Below are 11617 nucleotides of genomic sequence, written 5' to 3'. Positions count from 1 at the left end.
TATATATATATATATATATTCCTAGTAAGCTATTATAGATATAGTTTTGGGTATATATATTATTTCATAACATTAATGTGGATTATTCGACCTAGCACTTCGTTGCGGAAGTCACCTTTAGTTCCCAGAATCTCTTATATGGAGAACGTTTAGTATGTGGACTATCAATCACATTATTACTTTCTTTCAGTGGGTCTGATGAGAAGACTACTTACTTACTTTCAGCGGGTCTCGTTAGAAGACTACTTACTTACTTTCAGCAGGTCTCGTTAGAAGACTACTTACTTACTTTCATTCGGGTCTCGGTAGAAGACCCCTTTTATACTGGTAGGCAATATGAAATTTTCTAGGAAGTTCAAACGTTTACAAATACATACAAACATATTCATTTGGTACTTATACAAACAATGACATTAAATACTTATGAATTCACCAACTTAAATGCTGATCTAGGCTTTCAAAATAACTTGTATTCTCAGGTCAACAGTAGACAAGTACGATGACCAGGTTTTGAGAAGACGGAGCAGTCAAGACTCGTCTTTTATTTTGATTACTTATTTTCATGTCTTATTTTATGAAAGAACACACATGTACTAAAATCTTACTATTAATGCAATGGATGATGTTGTTGGTTTTTACTACTTTACATTGTTGTGATACTTTACATGAGGTCCTCCGCGATAGAACGTTTCCGCCATTCTTGGTTTTGGGGTGTGACAATCCTGGTATATAAGATGATGATATGTTAGTGACCTGTTAGGTCGGTATCCTGGTATATAGGATGATGGTATGATTAGTGATCTGTTAGATCGGCCTGACTGTTTGTACTTGCTAACTAGCTTATGATATTTATGTGTTGATTGTGTATGTGGGGTTGGGTTGAGGCGGAGTTGCTTTGTGCTGAAGTCTAACAAACCAGGGTGGACCGAATAGGCTGCAGACCCATTAGGGCATATCAGTCAGGCCTAAGGTCGGAGAACTGTCCAGACAGGCTGAAGGCTCGAGTGGGCGGACCAGACATGCTGAAGGTTATGAGAGTGGACTAGATAAACTAAAAGTCCGGTGAAGGCAATTCATAAAAGGATTTCTCAAGTTTACACACTCTATCAGAACTTGACATGTACAAAACCTTCTGGATGACTCATATATATGTCCCCAGTTAACTTCACATTTAGGAAAGTGTTTTCAACATCCATTTTCCATACCTCACAATTATAAAAGGCAACAATGGCAAGCTTAATCTTGATCGACTTCATCTTAATCGTTGGTTAGAAGGTCTTATCTTAGTCAACCCCTTGGGTTTGAGTAAAACCCTTCTCAATTAGTCGAGCTTTAAATGTGTGTACCTTTCCATACATATATGTCTTCTTCTTAAAGATCCATTTTCAACCTACCATATTTCGACCAAGTTCATGATCAACCAAGTTCCACACTTGGTTATCATACATGGACTGGATCTTGCTATCCACAACCTTTTTCCATTTTGTAGCCTCAGGGTCTGCCATCGCTTCCTTGTAGTTAGCAGGTTCATCCAAATTGACCAGTGTTCTGTCACTGAAAAATGTGTCCCCATATATAGTTATATGAAAACCATAAAACTCAGGTAACATTCTAACCTTAATGGATCGATGAAGAGGTAATGAATTTTCAGTAGGCTCAACATGAGTCTCATCATCTGGTTGAGAGCTAGTGTCATTTAAGGTTCCCTCATTGGATGACTATAGAATTTGTTCTAGATCAATAGCACTTCCAATGTCATCTTTGAATATGAACTCTTTTTCTCTCTCTCTTTCTCTCTCTCTCTCTCTCTCTCTCTCTCTCTCTCTCTTTTCTATCCCTATCTATCTATCTATCTCTCGTCAAAGACTACTCTTTGAGCTACAAAGGCACGTTCTCACTAGGTCTGTAGAATAAGTATCCAAATGACTTTTGTTGGTAGCTAATGAAAATACACTTCTTGGCTTTGAGCTTAATTTTTTCATGAGTTTCTTGTCTTATGAGAGCTTCACAACCCCAAACCTTGATATGTATGAGTGAGGGTACTTTCCCAGTCCACATCTCATGAGGTGTTTTTGGCAACCTTATTAGCAGGAACAAGATTTAGGATATAGGAGGTTGTCTCTATAGCATACCCATAGAAAGATATTGGAAGAGATGTTCGACTCATCATGGAACGAACCATATCAAGTAAGGTTTGATTATGCCTCTCAACTACACCATTAAGTTGTGGTGTTATGGGAGGAGTCAATTGTGAAACAATTCCACATTCCTTTAGATAGTCGTGGGATTTGATACTAAGATACTTTCTACCTCTATCAAATCGAGGCATATTTATCTTAATATCCAATTGATTCTCGACCTCATGCTTAAGCTCTTTGAACCTTTCAAAAGTTTCCGATTAATGTTTGATCAAGTAGATATACCCATATCTATTATAATCATTCATAAATTTCATTTAGTATCAATTAGCATCCCTTGTTGCAGAACTAAAGGGCCCAAACACATCCATATGGATAAGGTACAACAATCCTTCACCTCTTTCACATGTTCCAGCGAAAGGTATTTTTTCATCTTGACCAAAAGACAAGAATCGCATTCATCATCTGACCTAAGGTCAAATGATTCCAACACTCCATCCTTTTGGATTTAGGAACTATGTTTCTTGTTAATGTGCCCATGATAACAATGTTAGGTTATGAGCATTCTAACACTCCTAAGTGTACATGCAACCCTAAATACATTGGATCTATGTTTTCTCTATTATACATGCAAATATGAACATCCAAGGTATTATCCTAATCTAGCATACAAAACTATCAATATAACAAGACAGAATACATACCTCTTTGATGTAGAATGTCTTCATGAAGCTTGAGTGCCCAGTGCCCCAAGTGTGACACCTCAAATGGTTCACACAACACCAAATACACTTGGAATAACTTGAGAGAATTCTACACTTCATGAAAATTGGCTAGCCCTCTCTAGAATAATACTAGTGTCGATTTTGTCAAGAATAATATCTTTATATAGTGTTACAATTAGGGCAAACCCCAATTGTCATGACTTTCCATTTCCTTGGATCCATGGGTTCAAATACACCATGGAGCATCCATGGAGCATCATATGGGTTTTTGCCCAACTAGATAATCCATGGAGCATTAGCCCACTATACAAGTATGGATGATTTACACAATCAACCCATATATTTAATTAGTCTTCTTTTGATCACTTAATTAATCCTAGATTAATTCTTGATCAATACTAATTAAATAATCTTATTATTCTTATTATTAATATACTAGAACTTATAATATATTAATAACCATAAGTGTCTTATTTCTCTCATTTTAGTCTATCCAAGTGCATGATGCCATGCAACCCAAATGGACCATGCCGGGTCGGGTCAAGTCTTACCATTTATAGTTATGGACTTAGACACTAATCCAACAGTCTCCCACTTGAATAAGTCTAAAACTATTATTGCGTATAACTTCAGGAACCAACTGGCAATCGTAGCTCTCAAAAGCTTCTATCGAACTTTGACCTTGTAGATGAACTCTGACCTTTGTCAATGACTTGTCCATTAGATAAGGGATCATATATCCATCCATTCTAGATATCATATGGACTGAGACATGGATTATAATCATTCTCTCTGTCCATTTGTTGTTTCCCGATTTCCGATTTATGACGAATGACTAATTGAACAAATCAAATCAGTCCTGGCCCGGCCGAGCACTTCCATTTGTCATCATCAAATCATCGAGGGTCCCACAGATATCGCTTTTATCCTGAAGGTAAAAGGAATGGATAAACTTCGACTCATATGGCTTGTTCTACTACTTGTTGAATCATACACAAAGGCACGTTTTATAGCACCGAGTTACCAAATGCGGTTTCGTGCAATCAATGTACAACCAAATCATAGTAACAACTCATATCTCTAGGTTTGAAGAATATAAGATATTATCGTCTCATGATCACTCCTGATAAAATCCATGAAGTGATTCCAATGAGCGCGGGTTGAATCCAATACTCAGAACTTATGAGCACTCATGAGTGTTGTAGCCCTTTGTCCAACACCTTAGACCTCTACAAGCCAACCCATGACAATCTTAATTCATATCTACTTCCAACATATGACTGATTGTGGACGGTTTGAATAACTTAGTCATCCTGGAAGAATAACCTAGTTTATTCTGGAAGTCAAAACATGCAAAGTGAAACACAATAATAATTGAATCTAATATGGTATCAAAACCTATGAACATAAATAAAACACCTTTTATTTATCACCATATGATTACACATTATTCATTGTATACTGTTTCAGCTATCAACTTTATTCTTGAATTTAAAACAATAGTTGTCCCATGCTCCAAGCATGTACACTATGTTTTTCTAAACACTAGTCATGCCACACACCAAGTATGCATACTATGTTTGTCTATGATCTTTACTTTGTGAACTAGATCAATTGAACATAACTTCAATGATTCTCTTTTCACACTCCCAAATCCTTAATGCAAATGCAAGAATTCCAAATTCATTCCATTTACTGAAATCTGTTAGATTCTAAACTTATATGCATTGATCCTTTTGTAATGATTATGCACAAAGTCACAAAGACTTGGCAACAATCATTACAGAGTATTCCAAAGGAGATCAACTCCTTGGAAACATCCTTCTTGCATTAAGTTTCCTTAATCTTACACAGATTGAAATTTCTGACTTTGAAACCTCTCCAGATTCATTTTGACTATCACTTCTGAATAAGAGTTTCCTCCTTACAGATTATGTCAATATGGTCCTTCCAGAATTATCACTATATTTCCAACTGTCCTTGAGCAACTAATCTTTGGTAAACCTTAGATTGTCCTCGATAATTGTTTAATCCTTTTAGTCATATCCAGTTCTAAACCTTTTCCCTTCTTAATGCCCCAGGCATTTGGAAACTTTTAGAACGAATAACTATAGCACATGTAATCGATCCTATACCCGAAGCATATGGGACACGATTCATGATGTCTCACATAAAGACTAAACCAGTCTTTTGCTATAACATTTCCATTTCTATTTGCCAAGTTCTCATAATTCAGATTATGAAAAGGGATGCCGTAATCATAATCAAATTTAAGAACGCAAATAATGGACCCATATACAGAATTTCCTTATGTTGAGCCATTCCAACATGAAATTCATATATATCCTTGAATAAATGATTAAAACCTCTTCATCTAAGCTTATAGATTTGAGATGAAGTATAATTTCCTCTCCCTTAATTATAGCAAAACAACTTTTCCCAATTTGAAACCTTTTGTTTTCTATAATTAACATTGCTAACTTGCAATCTTTATCATAATTATCATGCTCCCACTAACATGATGATCATTAGCATAACACTTATGCTCCCACTAGCTTTGATATGTACTCAGAAAGCTCGAATTCTAGAAATCAATACTTTATTGACTTTCTTACCAAAGTTCAGATTTCTGATACTATATTGTTTTGATAAGACTTTATCAAAAACATACACCTTCCCTTAGATAGCACACTTTGTGTCTAAACAATTATGAAGAGGGATGCCGTAATCATAATGTTTAGACCTTTTTGCCACTTCTCACAAGTCCAGGTTAGTGTGCCGGTAAACCACACACGCTCCACTAACGACTTTGAGAATGCAAATATCACAATTGCTATCTAACTAAAATCTACTTAGTGAAAGTGTTTCCTCACCATCATTTTCATGAATCAGAGAGAAACCTTATGACACTTAGATTTATATGGTGTATGAGTGCCTACCCATATGAATTTGTCAAAACCATAATCACAAGACAAAGATAATGACAAATCCAAAACCATATGGATTGAACTCAATCTTAATTTCTTGCCACCTGGCAGCTCAAGGGCCTGCCATTGCTTCCAAGTTGTTGTGCAACCAATTGAGAACTCTAAGAACTCATATGCAAAGCCAACTTTAATTGGAATGGGCATAGAATATGTCAACACGATAGGTTATAAACCTCAAGTCGTGTGCTAGTGAAGAACTTCAGGTTTTATTCTTGATTAGTTCTTGAGACTTTCAAGACCTTTAAGACTCACACTGTCCTCTTGACATATAAGACTCCCTTGTCAAACATACAAGAGATAGTGTGGATTCTAATCAATACAAACACTACACACAATTGGCCTTAGTTGGTCTTTGTTTTATCCAAAACATCACAACTTACCAATTTCAAATGTACAAGAGTAGATAACTTTTACTCTTACATTTGACTTGTGTTTTTAAACCTTCTTTGAGACTTGTCACTCAAATTACAATCTTGGAGTATGACTGTAAGACTTGTATTGGAACGAAGTATGACTCATCTTCTTGATTTAACCACTTCAACAATTCAAGTTCCTCTTCTTTCCTTAGAGAACTAATTTTGATATGGTTTCTTAATCATTAAGATGATCACAAAACTGATACTAAAGTACTCTCCCATCTTTTCAGATTTGAGAAACTTTTATCCTTCTGCCTAATTTGATTCTTCTTATTCGCTCTACCATACATTGGAACCTTTTCCAATGTCTCAGAGTTACACTTAAGCTTGTAAGTATAATCATATTTACTGTGCTTTAGTAAACTATGACGAATAGTCTTATCAATCTTTTGTGGTGGACTTTATCAGTGCACATGACTATGTACTCGATCCCTTAGTCCATTAATTGACTCACACATCCATGTGAATAAGTAGTTAGTCTTAATTTTCCAATACTTGAAAGTTCTCATTCATCATGCTATACAACTTGCATGATTCCAAGTTCCGGTCCAATTGGGACTTGGGTGATGAGAATCTTTCTTTATTTGGTAAATTTAGACATTACCACAAATGAAGGAATCAATTTCATATTTCCACTCTTGCTATTAATGGAATCATATAAGTAACAATTTTTCCTCAAATGCCATTGTAAGGATATTTTAAAATAAATAAAATCAAAAAATTTCTTTTATTTTAAAACTATGCAGAAAAACTTATCCTTACAATTCTCATGAAAACTTGTTGTTATCTATTCCTAAGCAATACCTCATAACTCCTAAGAAGTAGCTCAAGAATCTGATCTTCAAACTACGCGATAGAAATCCATCTATGCGATCAGATTCAGCATATTCTTTCTTTAAGTTCCTTCACTTTTCTTTGATTCTTAAAACATCAACATGTGACCCAGTCACATCATGTAATAAGAATCTCATAATAGAAACTTAGCAGAGTTAGATAGTGGAATTTACCTGAAGTGGAGTCAAACTTATTGACTTTAACATCCTTAGGTAAACTTGGCAGCTTTGCAACCAATGCCCCTTCCTTTGGCAATATAAACATATGGACCCTTTGATAATGGTACACGATACTATCACAGACTTAGCTTTTCTCTTTACCATTTGGTCAACCGAGTTGACTATGGCCGATCCCTTTCCATTGGGAAGAGAATGCTTTACTAGATATCCAATGTCATCATTGTCAATGTCCATTAAGTTTTAGGAAGTTGATCTTAGCAAACAGATAAGATCATTAAGGGTCTTGTCATAGTCTGTTTCATAGGTGTCCCAAAGGAACTCACTATGTGACTTAGAAAGTAGTTGAACCACCAACTTTCTCAAGACTTTGACACCCAACTCTCCCGACTTGTCAATATGTGACTACATCTCCAAGATGTGATCACACCTAGACCTTGCCTTGCCAATAGGGCTTGAGTGACCTTAAACTTTTCAAGAACTTGTGGGTTAGGGAGAATAATTGGAGGAGGTGAAAGAAGTATGATTTTCATGGGACATCATCTTCATTTAGGAAAGCTTGTTTCAAGAGATTTGGGAAGATCATAAATGTCTAAACCATACATCTTTTGGGAGATATTCAAGATAGTTGATATTAAAGTCCTTAATATGACACCCAATATGAAATATTAAGGCTAGGACCCATCAAACTATTTTATAACTTAGAAGAGGTATGCCGTAATCCAAGCTATAAAACAATTTGAAGATAGGTGAATGACGATTCACCAATTTCCACCAAGATAAACGAAATGTATTATTAGGTTTTAATTGGTTTTGAAACTCCTAGATCTTTTGAGATTCATTGAACTGTTCAATGACATGATTCAATCTCGAGTGTGCCCTTCAGGTTTTGTGACTGGGATGCCGAGGATCACAAAACAAGGTGTAAAGTAACCATGCAAATTACTTGGTACCCTTAATAAATTACCCCTCAATCGATGTGTCGGTTAACCACACACGCTCCATCGATACTATGATAAATATTAAGTCACCCTTTACCTACCTTGTTAAGTCCAAGTTAGTGTGCCGGTTAACCACACACGCTCCACTAACGACTTAGACAAAGTGTAAAGTGTAATTTCATGGATTAGCACCTTATTCACATTTTCCTAAGTAACTAAGATTGGGTATTTTTTTAAGATTTTAGTTACTTAGTATTTATCATTAATACTTTTAATGAAGGGAGAATTATAGTCCTGTCAAACCCGTTCGGCTAACGACCCTCCACCAGTCAAGCAAACGGTGGGTGAGAGTGGACACCCATTAAGTTGTCATTTTATAGGCAACAACCTTATACCCACCTTATAGACCGGCTTCGTGAATGAGGCGTACTAGCGGTAAGACCGACTTTACTCTTATACATACATATATATATATATATATATATATATATATATATATATATATATATATATATATATATTATTAACTTATAATATTATAAAGTATAAGGGTTGAATTTTAACTTTTTAAAATTCTAAGGGCTAACTTGGAATTAAAGTATTCATAAGAGAAAACTTTACAAATTCCAAAACTTGAGGGTAAGTTTTGAAACTATTCAAAACTAATTAATTTCATAACTTATGTGTTTAAAGTAGTTTTAATCCAAAAACTCTTCAAGTTCCATAACCTATGGAAGACTTTAAACTAATAAAAGAATTAACTTTTCTTTATTTTTATAACTTATGGAATTAATTAAGGTTACACTTTTACTCTTTAATGAAGTGACTCTTGAACTTCCATAACTTGAGGACAAGTTATGGAGTCATAAAAAAAATATTCAATGACACAAGACTCTTCATTTTATAACCATTACCAACTTTTATGAGTTTTATGAGTCTTTAATGTGACTCTTCATGTAACTTGAGGACAAGTTACACAAACACATTTTATACTCAACTCTTAGATTAAAATGGATTGAAAGAAACTATTTCAATTAACTTTTCTATTAATCTAAGCAACTCATAAGAACAAGATAATTCAAATCAAACTTTTTCATGTAATTAGTCTAAACCTTAAACTAATACAAAACATGAATCTATTGACAATTATGTTTGAAAATGGATTAACATGAACATTACCACATCAAAAAACAAGTTTATAAGTTCAAAAACAACTTAGGGTAATGTTCCTAGTCCATTTCTAGCCAAAAAACTCGAAAATATGTTGTCTGGGGTCCAACTCGTCAAGTGCATGAACCAACTCGGCGAGTTGGATCGATTTGACCACTTTTTAGGCATGGACTCGCCGAGTCCCTTTATGGACTCGCCGAGTCTGATGATCAGACAACAACAAATTCGTTTTTTTCAGCTTCTATTGCAGGTATAACAAGAAAACAAGCCTAGGCTCTGATACCACTGTTAGGTTATGAGCATTCTAACACTCATAAGTGTACATGCAACCCTAAATACCTTGGATCTATGTTTTCTCTATTATACATGAAAATATGAACATCCAAGGTATTATCCTAATCTAGCATACAAAACTATCAATATAACAAGATAGAATAAATACCTCTTTGATGTAGAATGTCTTCATGAAGCTTGAGTGCCTAGTGCCCCAAGTGTGACACCTCAAATGGTTCACACAACACCAAATACACTTGGAATAACTTGAGAGAATTCTACACTTCATGAAAATCGGCTAGCCCTCTCTAGAATAATACTAGTGCCGATTTTGTCAAGAATAATATCTTTATATAGTGTTACAATTAGGGAAAACACCAATTGTCATGACTTTCCATTTCCTTGGATCCATGGGTTCAAATACACCATGGATCATCCATGGAGCATCATATGGGTTTTGGCCCAACTAGATAATCCATGGAGCATTAGCCCACTATACAAGTATGGATGATTTACACAATCAACCCATATATTTAATTAGTCTTCTTTTGATCACTTAATTAATCCTAGATTAATTCTTGATCAATACTAATTAAATAATCTTATTATTCTTATTATTAATATAATAGAACTTATAATATATTAATAACCATAAGTGTCTTATTTCTCTCATTTTAGTCTATCCAAGTGCATGATGCCATGCAACCCAAATAGACCATGTCGGGTCGGGTCAAGTCTTACCAATTATAGTTATGGACTTAGATACTAATCCAACAAACAATGCCACAAGCATGCTTTGTCTACACCATTAGATAAATCAATATGGAATACACTATTGCCTAAGTTATCAGCATAAGTCACAGTTTCATACACACCATTACAAGGTAAAACTTTAAATATAAAAACACCATTTCTATAACCAAAATTGGACCATTGTCATTATCAAATAAATATCTAAAACCTAACACCACTATCAAGCCTAACTCCATAAGTCCCAATCTTGTGATAGGTGAAGAACATCTATTCCTTATGACTAGGTTCATCCTTCCATGCTCCACTTCCTCACATTCTCTTAGCCCCTGCATAGCAAAAAAAATATAAAAACCACATCCCATATCAAGGACCCAAGAATGAGAAAGTTGTGTATTAATGATATGAATAACGTATGTAATTAATGAGGAGCCAGATGGATTGATCTTCCCTTCTTTCAACTCTTAAAGGTACTTTGGGTAGCTTCTTCTCTAATTCCCATTTTTCCACAATGAAAGCAAGTGGCCTCCTTTAGATCACTAACAGCAGGATTATCAAAGTTGGGCTTTGCCTTTGACCCACTACCAGATGCTCCAGCATGGTCCATGCCCTTTCAATTTAATTAGGAGTTAGCCTTCCTCTTCTTTCCTCTATTTTGACCAATGGACATGACAGGAGCGCTTGTCGTAGATGGGGCATGATTTTTCATCATTCCTAATTCAACAGTCTACAAAAAGTTGTGGAGTTGGGTCAATGTCATCTCTGTTTTATTCAAATGATAAGTCAAGATGAACTGATCATAACTAGGAGGTAAAGTGTTAAGGACCGTGTCAATGGTCAACTCCTTATCAAACGACACATTGAGCCTTTCCAACTGCTCCATATTTCTTTGCATTCTTTTCACATGAGTGCAAACATAGTCTCATTACTTTAATTTTCATGCCATAAGAGACTTGACCACTTCATAACATTATTGTCTCACTTTCTTGTGAAACTTTTCAGAAAGGTCAAGGAACATTTCATATGGCCGGTGGTCCTCATAGAACTTCTACAGCCCAAGTGTCATGGTTGCAACCATTATGCAAGTGACCTTAGTGTTGTCATCGTGATGTTTCTTATAAAAATCTATTTCATCAGGAGTAGCAGTCGACTCAGCGATTTCAAGAAGAGGTTTATTGAGAACATACTCTTTGTTCTCGTAGTGAAG

The sequence above is a fragment of the Lactuca saligna genome, chromosome 3 (genome assembly GCF_052625555.1).
Source record: "Lactuca saligna cultivar CGN05327 chromosome 3, ASM5262555v1, whole genome shotgun sequence".
Classification (NCBI taxonomy): domain Eukaryota; kingdom Viridiplantae; phylum Streptophyta; class Magnoliopsida; order Asterales; family Asteraceae; genus Lactuca; species Lactuca saligna.
Note: the sequence above shows the minus strand (reverse complement) of the source record.